The sequence below is a fragment of the Oncorhynchus kisutch genome, linkage group LG9, assembly GCF_002021735.2.
Source record: "Oncorhynchus kisutch isolate 150728-3 linkage group LG9, Okis_V2, whole genome shotgun sequence".
In the NCBI taxonomy this organism is placed as follows: domain Eukaryota; kingdom Metazoa; phylum Chordata; class Actinopteri; order Salmoniformes; family Salmonidae; genus Oncorhynchus; species Oncorhynchus kisutch.
In genome coordinates this window covers 23,844,663-23,864,070 of record NC_034182.2, presented here as the reverse complement: position 1 = coordinate 23,864,070, position 19,408 = coordinate 23,844,663, and the positions used below count along the sequence as shown (strand labels likewise).

Below are 19,408 nucleotides of genomic sequence, written 5' to 3'. Positions count from 1 at the left end.
TAGAGATCCTGGTTCGAGTCCAGGCTCTGTCGCAGCCGGCCGTGATCGGGAGACCCATGGGGCGGCGCACAATTGGCCCAGCATCGTCCGGGTTAGGGGAGGGTTTGGCCGGCAGGGATGTTCTTGTCCCATTGCGCACTAGTGGCTCCTGTGGCGGGCCGGTGCGCAATGCGCGCTGACACGGTCGCCAGGCGTACTGTGTTTCCTCCGACACATCGGTGCTGCTGGGTTCCGGGTTAAGCGGGCATTGTGTCAAGAAGCAGTGCGGCTTGGCTGGGTTGTGTTTCGGGGGGACGCGCGGCTCTTGACCTACACCTCTCCCGAGTCCGTACGGGAGTTGCAGCAACGGGACAAGACTGTAACTACCAATTGGATACCACGAAATTGGGTTTAAAGAAAGCACACCCTGCAGGTAGAATAGAATAAAATCGTAGAACATTAGAACATGTTCTCATTCAATGGAATAAAGTGAGTGAGAGTGGTACACAGTGACAGCTTCCAGGTTGCCTATGTCACCTCACCTCAAGATTCCAAGCCAACCTCCTCTCCTCCTGCATAATAATGGCCTCCTGCCAATGTCGCCTCTTGATTACACTATCCCATTCCTCAGCACGTCAGGTCGGGTTACTCACCGACATTGTAACCACATTTCCACAACTACTTTCTCTAGTCCAGCAGTTCTCAACCCTGGGCCTGGAGACCCAAACGGATGCACATTTTTGTTTATGCCCTAGCATCTAACACATTTCTATTTGAGAGGCTTGATAATGAGTTGATTAGTTGAATCAAGTGTGTTGGTGGTGCTAGGGCAACAAACGGAAATGAACATCCCTTTGGGACCCAAGGGCCAGGGTTGAGAAAGACAGCTCTAGTCTACTCCAGGCTCTAATTGTCCTTCGGATGGGAGGTTCATCCGAGGACTTGACCCACTGTGGTCACTGTGGCACTTGTCGCTAGTGTAGGGGGTGTTAGGTTCTAAAGGAACCTTATAAAAGCTCACGGACGATTAGTAAAGCTCAAACCAAGTTTATTCACCCATTGGGTCACACAGCTGCATAAGACAAAGTGTGGGTTGCACCAACATGGTTTAAATTCATCTAGGATTAGAGCTAATCTAGGTTTTGTACATCTAGGTTAATAATTCATCAGAGATGTGTTGCACCACTTAGTTTTAAATCTGGATCAGTAAATCTATGATCAAAGGTTATGATTAGTGACATGTCACACCAATATATGAGGTATTTCGTGAGTTGAAGCGAAGTAGCTAGCCTACTTGACAAATGAGGCCACAAAATTGCTGTTCCTTGATAAAATAATAGCAATGTAACGTTAAAACTACTGCATCTCCAACGTGAAAGGTTCTCATGGGTTGGCTGAGTTGAAATAAAATCTGTTATTTAGCCAGTACTAGACAGAAAACTAATTCGTTAGCTAACGTTAGCTACTGTAGCTAGCTAGTTTATAAACCATGCTAGCTAGCATAAAATATAATTTATAATTGTTATTACTTATTTAGGCATTTATCATTTGTCTGCAAGCCACCTGATCAAGACACGTCAAAGAGGTTCAAATGTCTCTGCTTATGAAAAAAACCTATTGTTGGCTCTGATGGAGGAATTTAGAAAAGTACTGGAGGATAAAAAGACAGACAACAAGACTCTCAAAAAGAAGGACAGATTTAATGGATCGACACGGATTAAAGAGAAGAGAGACCCAAATCGGATGAAGGTGTGCTGGAAAAACTTAAAAGACAAAGCCAAAAAGGATGCGGCAGAGGAGAGGCGGGGGCTATTTCAGACCGGAGGGGGGCCTCAGTGCAAGGGAATTGATCCTCTCTCCCAGAAGATATGCAGGATGATTCCCCAGCAGTTTCCCCTCTCCTTAACACCTATGATGACGACGGACAACTCGACCCACCAATATTTAGTAAGCATAAATAACTGGTAAATATCAATGATGATAACGCACGTTAAAACTAACGTTAATGCTACTTCACTACAATGTTACCGTTGTCAGGCCCGTTACAGCATGTTGCATAACATCATCATTCGTACCAAGGCTGGACACATCATAAGCCCCAATTCAATTGTTGTACAAAATGGGCACGTAAATAGCCTACTAATAACAAGGTAATTTTCTTTCTTTCCTTTCCTTTAGTTGAGCTAAGACCCTGTGCCGCGGAGAAACAGCAGTGCCTGGATCTTGAACCAGCAGAAAAAACACCAAACAGGCCAAGCAAACGCCCCAGCACTGACATGAACCAAGCTCCTATTGATGTTATAGAGCTGGAGAGAGAGAATAATCTACTGCAGATTGAGGCCCTGAATTTACAAATAAGAGCTACTGCAAATTCAGAAACAGAAACTCCTTCAGGGAAACAAATGCCCACTGTGCAAAGAATGCTGATTTTTTTATTTATTTAAGCAATTATTTAAAACAATGCTTTCCCAAGCAATTTGGTATCCTCCAGTCTTGTCCCCACTCTTGTGTTCTGGTGCTTCCAATTCCACCCTGTATGGTATTGAGAATAACACAGCGCTAATAATAGATTTTGCCTAATTAGGAATTGTATGTACCATTGAAAATATAATATTGCTTTTTCCATGTTACCAATGTTACATTATACACACCTAAGGCTGCAAAATGGTTCTCAATCAAGGTTCTCCTCACAGCATTCCCATTTGCATTGGCAGCATGTTGCACCTGGCCATCTTCTGCATTCTCCTCAGGTAGGTCCTCCTCAGCCTCCTCAGGTAGCTCGTCTTCTTGTCTCTTGCCAAAGTTATACAGTACCGCCACTGCAATAATGATTCTCAGTGTAGTGTCCAACTTCGTGCGGAGGCCCTCCTTTAGGCAGGGGAAATCTTTTTTTCCACACTCCAAAAACTCTCTTTATGTGACCTCTTGCCAGGATATGAGAGGTGTTGTATTCTCTCTTCAGGTGACTGGGGGTTTAAAGGGAGAGTCATAAGGTACCCACAACAGGCATATCCATTGTCACCCAGTAGGTGGCCTTCATATGGCCCCCTTTGCAGAATTGCACACAGACCACTATTGTCATAGATTCTGCTGTCATGGGTGGATCCTGGCCATCTAGTTACGATGTTGGTGAGCTGACCTTGGACATCACAGACAGCCTGCACGTTGACGAAGCAGTAACCTTTACGATTACGGAAGAGTTCTCCATTCTCACCACCAGGGTTGGGAATAGGAATGTGAGTACAGTCTATTGCCCATAGTACACCTGGGAATCTAGCTCTCCTGTAAAATCCAGCTGCTGTTTCCTCTGTAGGCTTGAACCTTATGTACTAGAAATCATATATCCCGAGGCTGCATTTACTGTAGCTGGGGATTTTAACAGCAAATTTGAGAACAAAGCTACCTAAATTCTATCATATTGATTGATTGTAGCACTTGTGCGGGCGATACACTGGATCACTGCTACTCTAACTTCTGCGATGCATACAAGGCCCTCCCCCGCCCTCCCGCCATCTATCCGCGGGAACCACCGCATTTAACCAAGGAAAGATGACTGGGAATATGGCCGAATACAAACAGTGTAGTTATTCCCTCAGCAAGGCAATCAAACAAGCGAAATGTCGGTATAGGGACAAAGTAGAGTCGTAATACAACGGCTCAGACAGTATGTTGCAGAGTCTACAGGCATTCACGGACTACAAAAATAAAACCAGCCATGTCACGGACACCGACGTCTTGCTTCCAGACAAACTGTGGGCTCTCCTTCTCCGTGGCCGACATGAGTAAAACATTTAAACGCGTTAACCCTCTCAAGGCTGCCGGCCCAGATGGCATCCCTAGCCGTGTCCTCAGAGCACGCGCAGACCAGTTGGCTGGTGTGTTTATAGACATATTCAACCTCTCCCTATCCCAGTCTGCTTTCCCCACATGCTTCAAGATGGCCACCATTGTTCCTGTACCCGAGAAGGCAAAGGTAACTGAACTAAATAACTTCTGTCATCATGAAGTGCTTTGAGAGACTAGTCGAGGATCATATCAACTCCACCTTACTTGCCACTCCAGTCCCACTTCAATTTGCATACCGCCCCAAAAGGTCCACAGACGATGCAATCGCCATCACACTGCACACTGCCCTATCCCATCTAGACAAGAGGAACACCTATGTAAGAATGCTGTTCATTGACTACAGCTCAGCATTCAACACAATAGTACCTTCCAAGCTCATCATTAAGCTTGAGCACCTGGGTCTCAACCCCGCCCTGTGCAATTGGTTCCTGGACTTCCTGACGGGCCGCCCCCAGGTGGTGAAGGTAGGAAACAACATCTCCACTTCGCTGATCCTCAACACTGGGGCCCCACAAGGGTGCGTGCTCAGCCCCCTCCTGTACTCCCTGTTCACCCATGACTGTGTGACCATGCACGTCTCCAACTCAATCATCAAGTTTGCAGACGAGACAGCCTACTGGGAGGAGGTGAGGGCCCTCGGAGTGTGGTGTCAGGAAAATAACCCCTCACTCAATGTCTACAAAACAAAGGAGATGATCGTGGACTTCAGGAAACAGCAGAGGGAGCCTCCCCTATCCACATCGACGGGACAGCACTGGAGAAGGTGGAAAGTTTTAAGTTCCTCGGCGTACACATCACGGACAAACTGAAATGGTCCACCCACACAGACAGTGTGGTGAAGAAGGCGCAACAGCGCCTCTTCAACCTCCGGAGGCTGAAGAAATTTGGCTTGTCACCTAAAACCCACAAACTTTTACAGATGCACAAGTGAGAGCATCCTGTCGGGCTTTATCACCGCCTGGTACGGCAACTGCACTGCCCACAACTGCAAGGCTCTCCAGAGGGTGGTGTTGTCAGCACAATGCATCAACGGAGGCAAACTACCCACCCTCCATGACACCTACAGCACCCGTTGTCACAGGAAGGCCAAAAGGATCATCAAGGACATCAACCCGAGCCACTGCCTGTTCACCCCGCTACCATCCAGAAGGCGAGGTCAGTACAGGTGCATCAAAGATGGGACCGAGAGACTGAAAAACAGCTTCTATCTCAAGGCCATCAGACTGTTAAACAGCCATTACTAACATTGATGGGCTGCTGCCAACATACTGACTCAACTCTAGCCACTTTAATAAATGGATCACTAGTCACTTTAATAATGTTTACATATCTTGTATTCCTCATCTCATATGTATATACTGTATTTTATACCATCTATTGCATCTTGCCTACGCCGCTTGATCATCGCTCATCCATATATTTATATGTATATATTCTTATTCCATCCCTTTACTAAGATTTGTGTGCATTAGGTAGTTGTTGTGGAATTTTTAGATTACTGTTAGATATTACTGCACTGTCGGAACTAGAAGCACAAGCATTTCGCTACACTCGCAATAACATCTGCTAACCATGTGTATGTGACCAATAACATTTGATTCGATTTCAGACTGGCAATAACATTGGACATCCTGACTACAATCCTGTAGACGGTTGACTTGTGGAGTCCAAAAAGATCCTCATCCATCATCTAGATAACATCCAGTTGCGTAGAACAGTAGGGTCACCAGGCGGTGCAGCCGCGTTTCTATCACTCCCATGCTTTCCAGTTGCATTACAGAGTCCTTGGAGAAGCGGTACCTCCTTGAAAATGCATCATTATCATAAAAACAGGATTAAACCTGTCTCTAATTATTCTCTGAGGAACTGTGTCATTTTGGTCTCTCCACAGTAGTTATGCTGCCATTTTATCAGTTAAACCACCTCAAGTGGCAGTTTATAGTTCATCTCCAATCTAAGTTTATATTTTTAACAAGAATTCTTTGAGCAACAGCCTTAAAATGTATCTAGGTTTAAAGTGAAAACTACATTTAGATTAAAGGAAACATTTAATTTAACTATGATTCATTTAAAACTAGGTTTAACATTTGGTGCAACAAGATACACCTTGATTCAACCCAGTTTAAGAGTTAATCCATGTTGGTGCAACCCACACAAAGACATGTTTCCCCCGGTGGTAGTGTATATAGCCAAACATCCTCCTTCCCTTTGAACAATACATGTTTATTGAGAGGCAGGAAGGTAAGTTATTCTCCCTTAATGTGACCTGACCTTGTCTTCCTTCCTCACTAAACTACATCTTTCCATCAGTGCTTTCCAACATGCGATTGCTTTTCCTTCACTCAGTACATTCCAAGCTTAATTGCCTCCATCACGTCAAATCAAATCAAATCAAATTGTATTTGTCACATGCGCCGAATACAACCTTACAGTGAAATGCTTACTTACAAGCCCTTAACAACAATGCTTCAAGAAGTTTTATTTTAAAAAGTGTTAAGTAAAAAATAGATAAGTAAAAAATAGAAAATGAAAGTAACAAATAAATAAACAGCAGCGGGAAAATAACAAAAGCGAGGCGATATACAGGGGGTACCGGTACAGAGTCAAAGTGCGGGGACACCGGTTAGTTGAGGTAATTGAGGGGATATAAACATGTAGGTATTGTTAAAGTGACTATGTATAAATAATAAACAGAGAGTAGCAGCAGCGTAAAAGAGGGGTCTGGGTAGCCCTTTGATTAGCTGTTTAGGAGTCTTATGGCTTGGGGGTAGAAGCTGTTAAGATGTCTTTTGGACCTAGACTTGGCGCTACGGTAACGTTTGCCTTGTGGTAGCAGAGAGAACAGTCCATGACTAGGGTGGCTGGAGTCTTTATGTCACGACTTCCGCCGAAGTCGGGCCCTCTCCTTGTTCGGGCGGTGCTCGGCGGTTGACGTCACTGGTCTTCTAGCCATCACTGCTCCACCTTTCATTTTCCATTTGTTTTGTCTCGTTTTCCCTGGTTCACATCCCCTCATCAGACTAAATGTATTTTTTATTTTTTTATTTTATTTCACCTTTATTTAACCAGGTAGGCTAGTTGAGAACAAGTTCTCATTTGCAACTGCGACCTGGCCAAGATAAAGCATAGCAGTGTGAGCATACAACAAAGAGTTACACATGGAGTAAACAATTAACAAGTCAATAACACAGTAGAAAACAAAGGGGGGGTCTATATACAATGTGTGCAAAAGGCATGAGGAGGTAGGCAAATAATTACAATTTTGCAGATTAACACTGGAGTGATAAAAGATCAGATGGTCATGTACAGGTAGAGATATTGGTGTGCAGAAGAGCAGAAAAGTAAATAAATAAAAACAGTATGGGGATGAGGTAGGTGAAAAGGGTGGGCTATTTACCAATAGACTATGTACAGCTGCAGCGATCGGTTAGCTGCTCAGATAGCTGATGTTTGAAGTTGGTGAGGGAGATAAAAGTCTCCAACTTCAGCGATTTTTGCAATTCGTTCCAGTCACAGGCAGCAGAGTACTGGAACGAAAGGCGGCCAAATGAGGTGTTGGCTTTAGGGATGATCAGTGAGATACACCTGCTGGAGCGCGTGCTACGGATGGGTGTTGCCATCGTGACCAGTGAGCTGAGATAAGGCGGAGCTTTACCTAGCATAGACTTGTAGATGACCTGGAGCCAGTGGGTCTGGCGACGAATATGTAGCGAGGGCCAGCCGACTAGAGCATACAAGTCGCAGTGGTGGGTGGTATAAGGTGCTTTAGTGACAAAACGGATGGCACTGTGATAGACTGCATCCAGTTTGCTGAGTAGAGTGTTGGAAGCCATTTTGTAGATGACATCGCCGAAGTCGAGGATCGGTAGGATAGTCAGTTTTACTAGGGTAAGCTTGGCGGCTTGAGTGAAGGAGGCTTTGTTGCGGAATAGAAAGCCGACTCTTGATTTGATTTTCGATTGGAGATGTTTGATATGAGTCTGGAAGGAGAGTTTGCAGTCTAGCCAGACACCTAGGTACTTATAGACGTCCACATATTCTAGGTCGGAACCATCCAGGGTGGTGATGCTAGTCGGGCATGCAGGTGCAGGCAGCGACCGGTTGAAAAGCATGCATTTGGTTTTACTAGCGTTTAAGAGCAGTTGGAGGCCACGGAAGGAGTGTTGTATGGCATTGAAGCTTGTTTGGAGGTTAGATAGCACAGTGTCCAAAGACGGGCCGAAGGTATATAGAATGGTGTCGTCTGCGTAGAGGTGGATCAGGGAATCGCCCGCAGCAAGAGCAACATCATTGATATACAGAGAGAAAAGAGTCGGCCCGAGAATTGAACCCTGTGGCACCCCCATAGAGACTGCCAGAGGACCGGACAGCATGCCCTCCGATTTGACACACTGAACTCTGTCTGCAAAGTAATTGGTGAACCAGGCAAGGCAGTCATCCGAAAAACCGAGGCTACTGAGTCTGCCGATAAGAATATGGTGATTGACAGAGTCGAAAGCCTTGGCAAGGTCGATGAAGACGGCTGCACAGTACTGTCTTTTATCGATGGCGGTTATGATGTCGTTTAGTACCTTGAGTGTGGCTGAGGTGCACCCATGACCGGCTCGGAAACCAGATTGCACAGCGGAGAAGGTACTGTGGGATTCGAGATGGTCAGTGACCTGTTTGTTGACTTGGCTTTCGAAGACCTTAGATAGGCAGGGCAGGATGGATATAGGTCTGTAACAGTTTGGGTCCAGGGTGTCTCCCCCTTTGAAGAGGGGGATGACTGCGGCAGCTTTCCAATCCTTGGGGATCTCAGACGAGATGAAAGAGAGGTTGAACAGGCTGGTAATAGGGGTTGCGACAATGGTGGCAGATAGTTTCAGAAATAGAGGGTCCAGATTGTCAAGCCCAGCTGATTTGTACGGGTCCAGGTTTTGCAGCTCTTTCAGAACATCTGCTATCTGGATTTGGGTAAAGGAGAACCTGGAGAGGCTTGGGCGAGGAGCTGCGGGGGGGGCGGAGCTGTTGGCCGAGGTTGAAGTAGCCAGGCGGAAGGCATGGCCAGCCGTTGAGAAATGCTTATTGAAGTTTTCGATAATCATGGATTTATCAGTGGTGACCGTGTTACCTAGCCTCAATGCAGTGGGCAGCTGGGAGGAGGTGCTCTTGTTCTCCATGGACTTCACAGTGTCCCAGAACTTTTTGGAGTTGGAGCTACAGGATGCAAACTTCTGCCTGAAGAAGCTGGCCTTAGCTTTCCTGACTGACTGCGTGTATTGGTTCCGGACTTCCCTGAACAGTTGCATATCACGGGGACTATTCGATGCTATTGCAGTCCGCCACAGGATGTTTTTGTGCTGGTCGAGGGCAGTCAGGTCTGGGGTGAACCAAGGGCTGTATCTGTTCGTATATTACCCTCTGTTTCCCCCATGTGTAACGATCGTTATAAGGAGTGGACCAAGGCTCAGCGTGGTTTGGGTTCATCATAATTTATTTAAATGTGAACCAGCAACAAAACAATAAAGAGTAACAAACAAACGAACATACAGCCTTGTAGGGCTCAAAAGCAACAATACAAAAACAAGATCCCACAAACAATAGGTGGGAAAAAGGCTGCCTAAATATGATCCCCAATCAGAGACAACGATAGACTCTGATTGGGAACCATACCGGGCCAACATAGAAATACAAAAACTAGACTACACATAGAAATAATAAACTAGAACACTCCCCAGTCACGTCCTGACCTACGTCAAGACGTGACACCATGTCTGTGTGTGGAATTGTTCTTTGTGTAGGATTTTACGCTACAGGCTGGTTTGCGCTAGGTTTGTTTGTTTGTTTGTTTTTGATTAATCCGGTTCATGTTACCGTGGTTGTGCTTTGTGCTGCCTCGCCTGTGCCTTTGGGCCAGGGTGTGTATTAAAGTTCTCCTGTTATCACCCTTCTCTGCTCTCCTGCGCCTGACTTCCCGGCAACCAGTCACTCACCCCGTTACACTTTACCAATTCTTTGGGCCTTCCTCTGACACCGCCTGGTATAGAGGTCCTAGATGGCAGAAAGCTTGGCCCAAGTGATGTACACGGTCGTACGCACTACCCTTTGTAGTGCCTTGCGGTCAGAGTCCGAGCAGTTGCTCTCGATGGTGCAGCTGTATATCCTTTTGAGGATCTGAGGACCCATGCCAAATCTTTTCAGTCTCCTGAGGGGGAATAAGCTTTGTCGTAACCTCTTCACGACTGTCTTAGTGTGTTTGGACCATGATAGTTTGTTGGTGATGTGGACACCAAGGAACTTGAAGCTCTCATCCCGCTCCGCTGCAGCCCCGTCGATGAGAATGGGGGTGTGCTCGGTCCTCCTTTTCCTGTAGTCCACAATCATCTCCTGTCTTGATCACATTGAGGGAAAGGTTGTTGTCCTGGCACCACACGGACAGGTCTCAGACCTCCCCCCTGTCGGCTGTCTCATCGTTGTTGGTGATCAGGCCTGCCACTGTTGTGTCATCAGCAAACTTAATGATGGTGTTGGAGTCGTGCCGGGCCATGCAGTCATGAGTAAACAGGGAGTACAGGAGGGGACTGAGCACGCACCCCTGAGTGGCCCCCTGTGTTGAGGATCAGCGTGGCGGATGTGTTGTTACTTATCCTTACATAACCATTAACTTGGCACTATGGCACTCAATATTTCCATAGGATACCTGATAATTAACAATATTTCAAGTTTAGAGTCAGAACTCATCAGTCCCCCATTTTGAACATTTAACTCAATACTGTTCAACATTAAATTAACTTGGAAATTACTTATAAATGAACAAACAATGATAATAAAACATTTAAAAAACATGATTAACATTCACAGTTAGTGATTAGGTTTACAACTCCGAAACGTATGGCCTCTGATCTATAATCACACTATGCACACTCTTATCTCTATCTCTCATCGGACAACAGCATGACATTTCAACTGGAGTTTTTGGCTTTCTCCATTTCAGCTTCTGGTTCCTAAGAGAGTGAGAGCACAAGACTTGAAAAGCAAAGAGAAACACAACACATATTAATAGAAGGGTGTAACTATGCATAATTATATATGCAAAGAAAAACCAAAGTTTGATAACATGACAATTCCCACTCTCTGTTCACCTGACTCTATGCCTTCAGGATACTTTCCTGCTGGGTTCCACAAAAATGAAGGCCCTAAAAAACCTCTTCATGCTTTCACCCAGTCTTCCCCTTTCAGACCACAGGCTCCAAGAGGTGTTCCCAAGCCGTGCCATTTTCACTTTGCTCCCCTTCTCCTTCTTCCTCCTTGGCCACCCGATATTTATGTGTGGTGGCCTTAATCCCTTTGGGTCCCCAGGGCCAGGGTTGAGAAAGAAAGTTCTAGTTTCCTCCAAGCTTTAACTGTCCTTCGGATGGGAGGTTAAACCAAGGTATTGACCCACTGTCGTCACTAAGGATCCATTGGCACTTGCTGCTGGTGTAGGGGTGTTAATCCATGTGTTCTGAATTCCCCAAAATGGCCGCTCATACCACCACTAGATCTACGTTGCCCATACTATTACAATGTACTGTATGTCCAGAATATAGCCCTAGCAGATTGCTATATAGTTACAATATGGCCCCATTGACCTCCATTGAAGAGCACGAGTGTACTTACCAAGACATATGTTTCATTTAGTGCCACAGACAGACAGACTAATACCGGACTGATGAGATTTCACCCAGATAACAGCAGAGAAAGGGCCCAAAGGCACACAGATGCACACGCACACACACACACACACACGCACACACACACACACACACACACACACACACACACACACACACACACCATTTTGCAGCGGTAAGATGAGCCGTGGGTTTAAGCAGTGAGTGTGTGTGTGGTGTGTGGTGTGTGTCTATGAGTGAGCCACCCCGCGTGGTGGATCAGGTGTCATGGAGAGTTAATAAGAAAGGGATTTAAGTGGCTCTCTGTCAGTGAGCCCCAGATTCTGGTCACACACACACACACACATACACACACACACACACGCACACACACACACAGACTACTACTACTAAATCATAGTCGTGTAGTGGGTGCCGGGTGTCAGCCTCCTGTGCTGTCATATCTGTGCCAATCGCTGTGAAACTCAATCAGGCCTTTTTAATTAAACACGGCTCCTTTCTAGTATGGCCAGAGTCTGTGTCTGTCTCTGTCTTTGTGTGTTTTGACCTAAAAAAAGATTTTGCGACAATCTCTTTTGTTACGGAGTCGTAAATAAAGCCTTGCCATCCATTATGTGATCAGTTTAGTTTTAGAAAAAGGGCAGAGAGTTATTTGTCCACGTTAGAGCTGTTTACATCAGTGTCTTTCTCTAAAGTCACAGTCATTTCAGTGTGACGTGAAGGAAATCAAATGGTCAGTTTCTCTTCATTTCTCTGTTGCTTCTCTCTGTCTATCTTTTCTTTCCTTTCCTTTTCTCTCTCGATCTCTCTCTCCCTCCATCTATCTTCTTTTCTCTCTCTCTCGCTCCCTGTTTATTCCTCCAGCCCTCTAATTTCTTTTACAACAATTCTACACCAATCATTGTCAGACAGTAGAGTCAAAGTACGTCAAACACACCGTGAAACGAACAACACACATCTAGCGTGACCGAAATAAAAGTTATTTGAGGCTAGCCGTAATGAAGTAATGAGCAGACCTTCACGCTAGCTAACTCTCAACTCCCTCCGGCCCAATGGCAGATGCTTATAGTCGATGCTGACGGCGTCTTGTCCTGACGTCATACGTCGACCCCTAACCTTTGACCCTGTACGACCCACAAACCCACAAACCTATTATCAAATTGGTCAGTTCAGGATGAAGCAACAGGACTATGATTTAGATTCGATTTACCTCCACACTGTTCTCTCTAATTTGTTGTGGCACTGAGCAAATTTGTGGTCTTGTGAACAGAAACATGAACATTGTGAATATGTTGTGCAACTTCCAACGTGTTTACAGTGAACACTGAGGCTGTACCCTTACAGTTTTAGACAGTAGCCAATAGGCTATTGTGGCTATTTGAGCATCATGTAGGCCTACCAACAAAACCAATGGAGCACATCCCATAACATTTTCACATGGAAATAGCGTTTGATATCTATGATATAGCCTACAGTAGCCTACTGTATATGGGGTGTTCAATGCAGGCCTACATTGCATGAGACTTTTAAAAAACTTTATTTTTTTTGAACATTATGAAGGTCTTGACATTAATTAATTATAACACCATGGGCCAAATGGGTGACTGTAAATTGCATTGAATTGTGTTGTATGATGCAAGAAGCCACTTTATGAAATATTTTTATTTATTTTTTACTATACAGAGAATTAGACAATGTAGACTACCCCTCTGCCTATTGGCTTATTTGCACATTCAAGCCTGCCTCAAAATACAACACTGCTTCTTTAATTAAGAGTAAGCTTTTTCTCAAAGACAGCTTTAAATGTAGCCTACACATTTTGTGCTCTTGTAAGAAGCAGTAACTCCCCATTGCTGACCTATACTTATCGAAAACCAGGCTAATTGCTCGCTAACTAGCAAAGAATATCAACAAATGTGCACATGCACATGCACTCTGATCTGAACTGATCTGAAAAGAGCATTCACTCAAAGGTGATTGAAAGACTGCTTGTGGGCTACCCTCGCCAATATGATTCTACTCCGTTGCGTTCTGGCTCCGCCTACAACAAAATCACAGACTCAATCTTGCAAAGTTAGATTTGTTTTAGTTTGTTGCATTGAAAATGTTGATTTGATCACAGCGCAAACTAATAGGGTGAACTCAGTGAATTTCAATCTTTTGCGTCTTTGCGAGGCCTGGCATTTCTTTTGCGTGGCAGTCCGAGGAATTGCGCGGCTTTGAGGGAACATTGTTGGTAACACCTAATAATGATTTGAAATCCTTTATAAATTATTATAAATGCATTTTGGGTGAACTATCCCTTTACAGTGCTAAGTGGGGAATGAATGACCCTCCCTCCCTCCCTCTGTTATAAAATATGACTGGCGTAGGAACAGATGTCAACCAGTGGTAGGGGTCACACTGCTACAGTAATACCACACACACGCGGCTGACTGACATGCGATGCTCCAGCTGTTCACTCAGCACTCTGCCCCCGGGGAGATGACCCATCATCAGAGCTTGGGGAAGGAGCGAGCGTCTCCGGCGGCAACCAAGGGCATGGGGAATCTACCCTCTAACTGCACTATCCCCCACTCTGTCTCTCTTTCTCTATATCCTCTCTCCTTGTCTCTCTCTCTACCCTCTCTCTCACTCTCTCTCTCTCTCTCTCTCTCTCTCCCTTTTTCTCTTTCTCTCTCTACTCTCTCTCACTCTCACTCTACCCTCTCCCTCTTTCTCTTTCTCTTTCTCTCTCTACTCTCTCTCTCTCTCTCTCTCTACCCACTCTCGCTCTCTCTCTACTCTCTCTCACTCTCACTCTACCCTCTCCCTCTTTCTCTTTCTCTTTCTCTTTCTCTCTCTACTCTCTCTCTCTCTCTACCCACTCTCGCTCTCTCTCTCTCTACCCACTCTCGCTCTCTCTTTCTCTACCCACTCTCTCCTCTCTCTCTCTTTCTCTTTCTACCCTCTCTCTCTTTCTCTCTCTACCCTTTCTTTCTACCCTCTACCCTCTACCCTCTCTCTCACTTTCTCTTTCTCCCTATACTCTCCCTCTCTCTCTCTCTCTCTACCCTCTCTCTCTTTCCCTCTCTCTACCCTCTCTCTCTTTCCCTCTCTCACCTCTCTCTCTCTGTACCCTCTCTCTTTTCTCTCGTGTCTCTCTCGCTCTATTTCTCTAGTCCAGGAATGGGCAACTTTTATGGAGGTGGGGGACAGAAAAAAATCTGAACTCATCATGAAGGGCCGCAGTTGCTTGCAGGTCTACGTTCCCACATCCACCCCCCCCCCCCCAGTCTAATCCCCCTCCAACCCAACCTTGATGCTTTAGCCGTCCCCTATTAGCGACCACGTGGAGAGAGAGAGAGAACTTCTGTAACAAACTCTCTCTCTTTCAGCATGTTCCACTTGAAGGTCACAGAGGCACATAGAGGGGAGAGGAGGGATGAAGGGATGTGAGAGAGGGATGAAGGGATGAATACGTCTCAATGGTATTGCAGTGACACAAGACACGGTGACAGCAGCACAGCGCTAAATAGAACATATTAAAACACGATCATAAGATCTTAATGGACTATAGTCTGTGACAGAATTCCATCTGGGAATTCTAGACGTCCATCATCTCCTTCTGACACCAATTGATCAAAACAAGATATTCCAGAGATTCCGATCAGACCAGTCACAGTAGTTATTACAGAAGATGTCCCGCTACAGCTCTAAACACGCATCCTGTGTGTGTGTGTGTGTGTGTGTGTGTGTGTGTGTGTGTGTTGGGCGTGCGTGCGTGCCTGCCTGCGTGTGTGTGTGCGCGTGCATGTGTGTGTGTGTGGCATCATCATGGAAACGCTATAGATCAGTGTCTATGTCTGTCTGTCTGTCTGTCTGTCTGTCTGTCTGTCTGTCTGTCGGTCTGTCTAATAGCTGGGTTTCTCAACTCCATGATATGTACATCACGTCAATGGAGTTGAGCGGAGACGACTGTCGGCGGAGTTTACCTCCGACTACATCCAGTCGCTGTCAGTCGATACGAGGAAACAGTCAGTCGTTATATTTGACAAAAGTTTTACTTAAATAGTATGGATTTCAGCAAACATTGAAAGGCACAGAGAGGAAAATACATAGGTACATTGCAACGGTTTAGGAATTGACATTTTTTGCAAATATCGACCGACAGTGACTCGATGTAGTCAGAGGTAAAACTCTGCCCACAGTCGTCTCCGCCCAACTCCTTTGATGTGATGTACATATCGTGGAGTTGAGAAACTCAGCTACCTGTCAGAGACTACAGTGGATGTACTCAATTGAGAACTGCATTGAAATGGGGGGGGAAAAAGAGGGAGCGAGAGAGAAAGACATCCACCCAATCATAGCCCTTCTATATCTTGTAAGTAGTACAAATGTAATCGTCAAATCCAGAGAGGCACATCCCAAAAAAGTAAATCCACAACTTTACCCCTTTCTTCACACAACCGTAACGCTAGAACTAGGGTAGCTAACGTGTGCGTATGTGCGTGTGTATATAGATTCAGAAGCCTGACAGGGAAAGGTACTCTTTCATATTCAGGAGCCTCTGAGTGGGAAAAGTCTGCCTCTGCCTGTTCAAACTATTCCAACACTGTGTAGCTTTCAAAGGAAGGTGATATCCTGGTTGATGGAGATTGTGCCTCTGTGAGCAATCCCTCCTAGCCCAATGAGGATGACCAAATAGAGTTCCTTTGTGTATGGTACGTATATGTTGTTGTGTTTATATGGCTAAATAACCAAATTGACATGCCATTTTAGCTTCCGTTTTTAAAAATCCTGCCACATATGCCAAACTTGCTAAATGCTATCATGAAAGAGGAACCCAAAGGAAAAAAGTCAGACTTTTTGTTGTTTATCCTCGATAATTCTTAATCAAATGCAATCTTTTGTATGTGTACCTTGTTTTAAACGATCAAACAAACTAAACTCAACTAAACGTGACATCATTTTCACAGGGACTCAGGGCCATATGTATCAAGCGTCTCACTCAGAGTAGGAGCGCTGATCTAGGATCAGGTCCGTGTAATCTTTTCATTGTGGTCTAAAAGACTAAACTGATCCTAAATAAGCACTCCTGCTCTGATATGCCTGATAAGTACGGCCCCAGTTCTTAGGGGGCTGTTTGCTTACATAAGTCTTAAGTATTATATTTTTCTTGGAATCCTCAGAATCAACCTGATATATAACGGCTTGAAATTGTACTTCGCACTGCCTCCCAATCCTTCTCTCCCTCTCTCCTCATCTGCCCTCTACCCATCCTCTCTCTATCTGCTCTTCCCGAAAAACGTCCTCATCCCTCCTCCTCCCTTCTCTCTATCCCCTCCATCCCCTCACTTACCCTGCATTCATATTTTCTCCTTTCTCCTCACCCACCTTACATCCCTTCTCTATCCCCCTCTTCTCCCACTCCATCCCTCTTTTCTCCTAAATTCTACCCCGTCCCCTTCTCCTACCTCTCAAGCCCAACCCCTTCTCCCCTTCTCCTCAACCACCCTCCATCCCTCCTTTCTACCCTTTACCTCTACCCCCCACCCCTTCCCTCATTCTCCTCACCCACCATCCATCCCCCTATCTCTACCCCTCCCCTCCTCTTCCCCCCCAGTCCAACCCCTTCTCCCCTTCTCCTACCCACCCGCCATCCTTCTTTCTTCCCCCCAGCCCAACCACTTCTCCCCTTCTCCTCACCAACCCTACATATCTACCCCCCCATCCTAACCCCTTCTCCCTACAGTAAGCGCATTCACTTTCAGACCCGTTCCCAGCAGTGTTTTGTCTGCATCCCAAATTGCACCCTATTCCATTTATTGTGCACAACAGAACCCATAGGGCTCTTGTCAAATGTAGTGCACTATATAGGGAGTAGGGTGCTATTTGGGACACAGTCTTTGTCTTGGGCCACACCCCGTTAGCCAGACACACATTGAGACAGACTCTTTGTGGTCCTGAGAGGTTCATTACTGTTCTGCTGCCTCTATGAAGGACTTTCATAGAAACAACACTTCTCCCTAAACGACCTCCCGCAGAGAGAGAGACAGAGAGACTAAAAGCAAGCTATATAAAAACTCTAATTTTCCAAATATGACAGTGCCATTTCTAGAAAAATACAATTGAATAGCAAACATACAATTAATTTTGGAGCAACACAGGCAATCACCCTTTTCTCAAGGCCTATTCCAAAATTAACTACAAAAACGGTCTGTGAGTCTTTTGAATCACCCAGACAGACCATTACCGACTGTCTCAATTTCTATCAAAAGTAAAACCCAGAAATAGACCCAATTCTCTAAAACACTAAAAAAGCTTGCTCTACTTTCTTTGTTTTTGAGAGCAGAAGGATTAAAAAAAGCATGCAGGCCAGTGCTGCTTATCAAACTGACAGATCAGCTGTTCATTTACATAAGAAACATCCTCATCGCCAAATTAGTTTACATTTTGGGTCCCTCTTCTCCAAAACCCACTTTAATCACACACACACCCTGCCAAGCACAGCCAGTTACCACGATGCTATCGGTCCCGCCTGCGTCCAATTTAGCGAGTGTTGTAAACAGTACTCTGTTATAAATCCACATTATCAAGGTCTCCACACTGCCCTCTCTACACACAGAGAACACTTGCATTGCTAGGTGGCCAGGATTTGTCCCCCTAATTGTAGCACTACCTCTCCATTACCTCATTGTTTTCACACTACTCATAGAACACACGCACATGAGCACACAAGCGTCCGCACACACACACACACACACACACGCCCACACCCACACCCACACCCACACACACACACACACACACGTGCACACACACAGCCTAACCCTGCTGTTAAGTACAACAGCAATTACCAGCACTCTCCAGGCCAAAGGCAATCCGTGTGTGTGTGTCTGTATGTGTGTGGCCAGCCAAGGCAGCTAGACTGTGATTTGTTTGAGTGTAGTTTATTTTTCCACAGTGTAATCAGAAGAGCAGCAGCAGCAAGGAAGGAATGTGAGGTTTGTTTAATAAATCCAAACGCGTGTGTGTGTGTGTGTGTGTGTGTGTGTGTGTGTGTGTGTGTGTGTGTGTGTGTGTGTGTGTGTGTGTGTGTGTGTGTGTGTGTGTGTGTGTGTGTGTGTGTGTGTGTGTGTGTGTGTGTGTGTGTGTGTGAGAACGTGTATGTTCTATGAGAGAGGTGAAAACACACACGCTCCAATTAACATACTGTTGAGTTTATAGACAGTGAGAACATGAAAGAGGTCTTGGTTTGTTGGTTGGTGTGTAGCTGTAGAATATGTGTGTGGGTTGTATACATATGAAAGGGATTGAAGATTTCTTTCATCACTTAGTTGTATTGACGTGGAGGTAGAAAAATAAACACACCATTAACTGGATGTTGGGGCAAGGCGTAGGACACACATACACACACTCACACACACGCACACACATACACATAGTTATGTCTTACTATACTTGTGAGGACTTTTTGGGGACCATTCAAAATGATATTTTCCCTAACCCTAAACTTAACCCTAACCTTAACCCTTAACCCTAAATCTAACCCTTAACCCTAAATCTAAATCTAACCCTAACTCCTAAACCTAACCACTAACCCCTAAACCCTAACCCCAATTCTAACCTTTAACTTACCTCTAAGCCTAAAATAGCCTTTTAAAACGTGATGACTGGCAAAATGTCCTCACTTCTCTGAATTTTAGTCGGTTTACTATTACTGAGGACTTCTGGTACTCACAAGTATAGTAAAACGTGTACACACACACACACCGACTAATACTAGTGTGACTAATACTATAATACATCTATTAATATGAGAGGCTATGGTTGCAACTATCCCATAACTTCTAATGATGTCTAATATGGAAACAGATGGCTGGATCAATATGTCTGTACATATTTTAATGATTAAACACCATTTAAAGAGAACTCCGTCCAGACGC

General features: G+C 45.2%; 1 protein-coding gene across 1 annotated transcript in view; it reads right to left on the bottom strand.

The window, feature by feature from the left end:
* LOC109896431 (galactose-3-O-sulfotransferase 3) overlaps positions 1-19,408 on the bottom strand; it is a 34,520-nt gene that overhangs the window by 3,294 nt on the left and 11,818 nt on the right. The window lies entirely within an intron of this gene.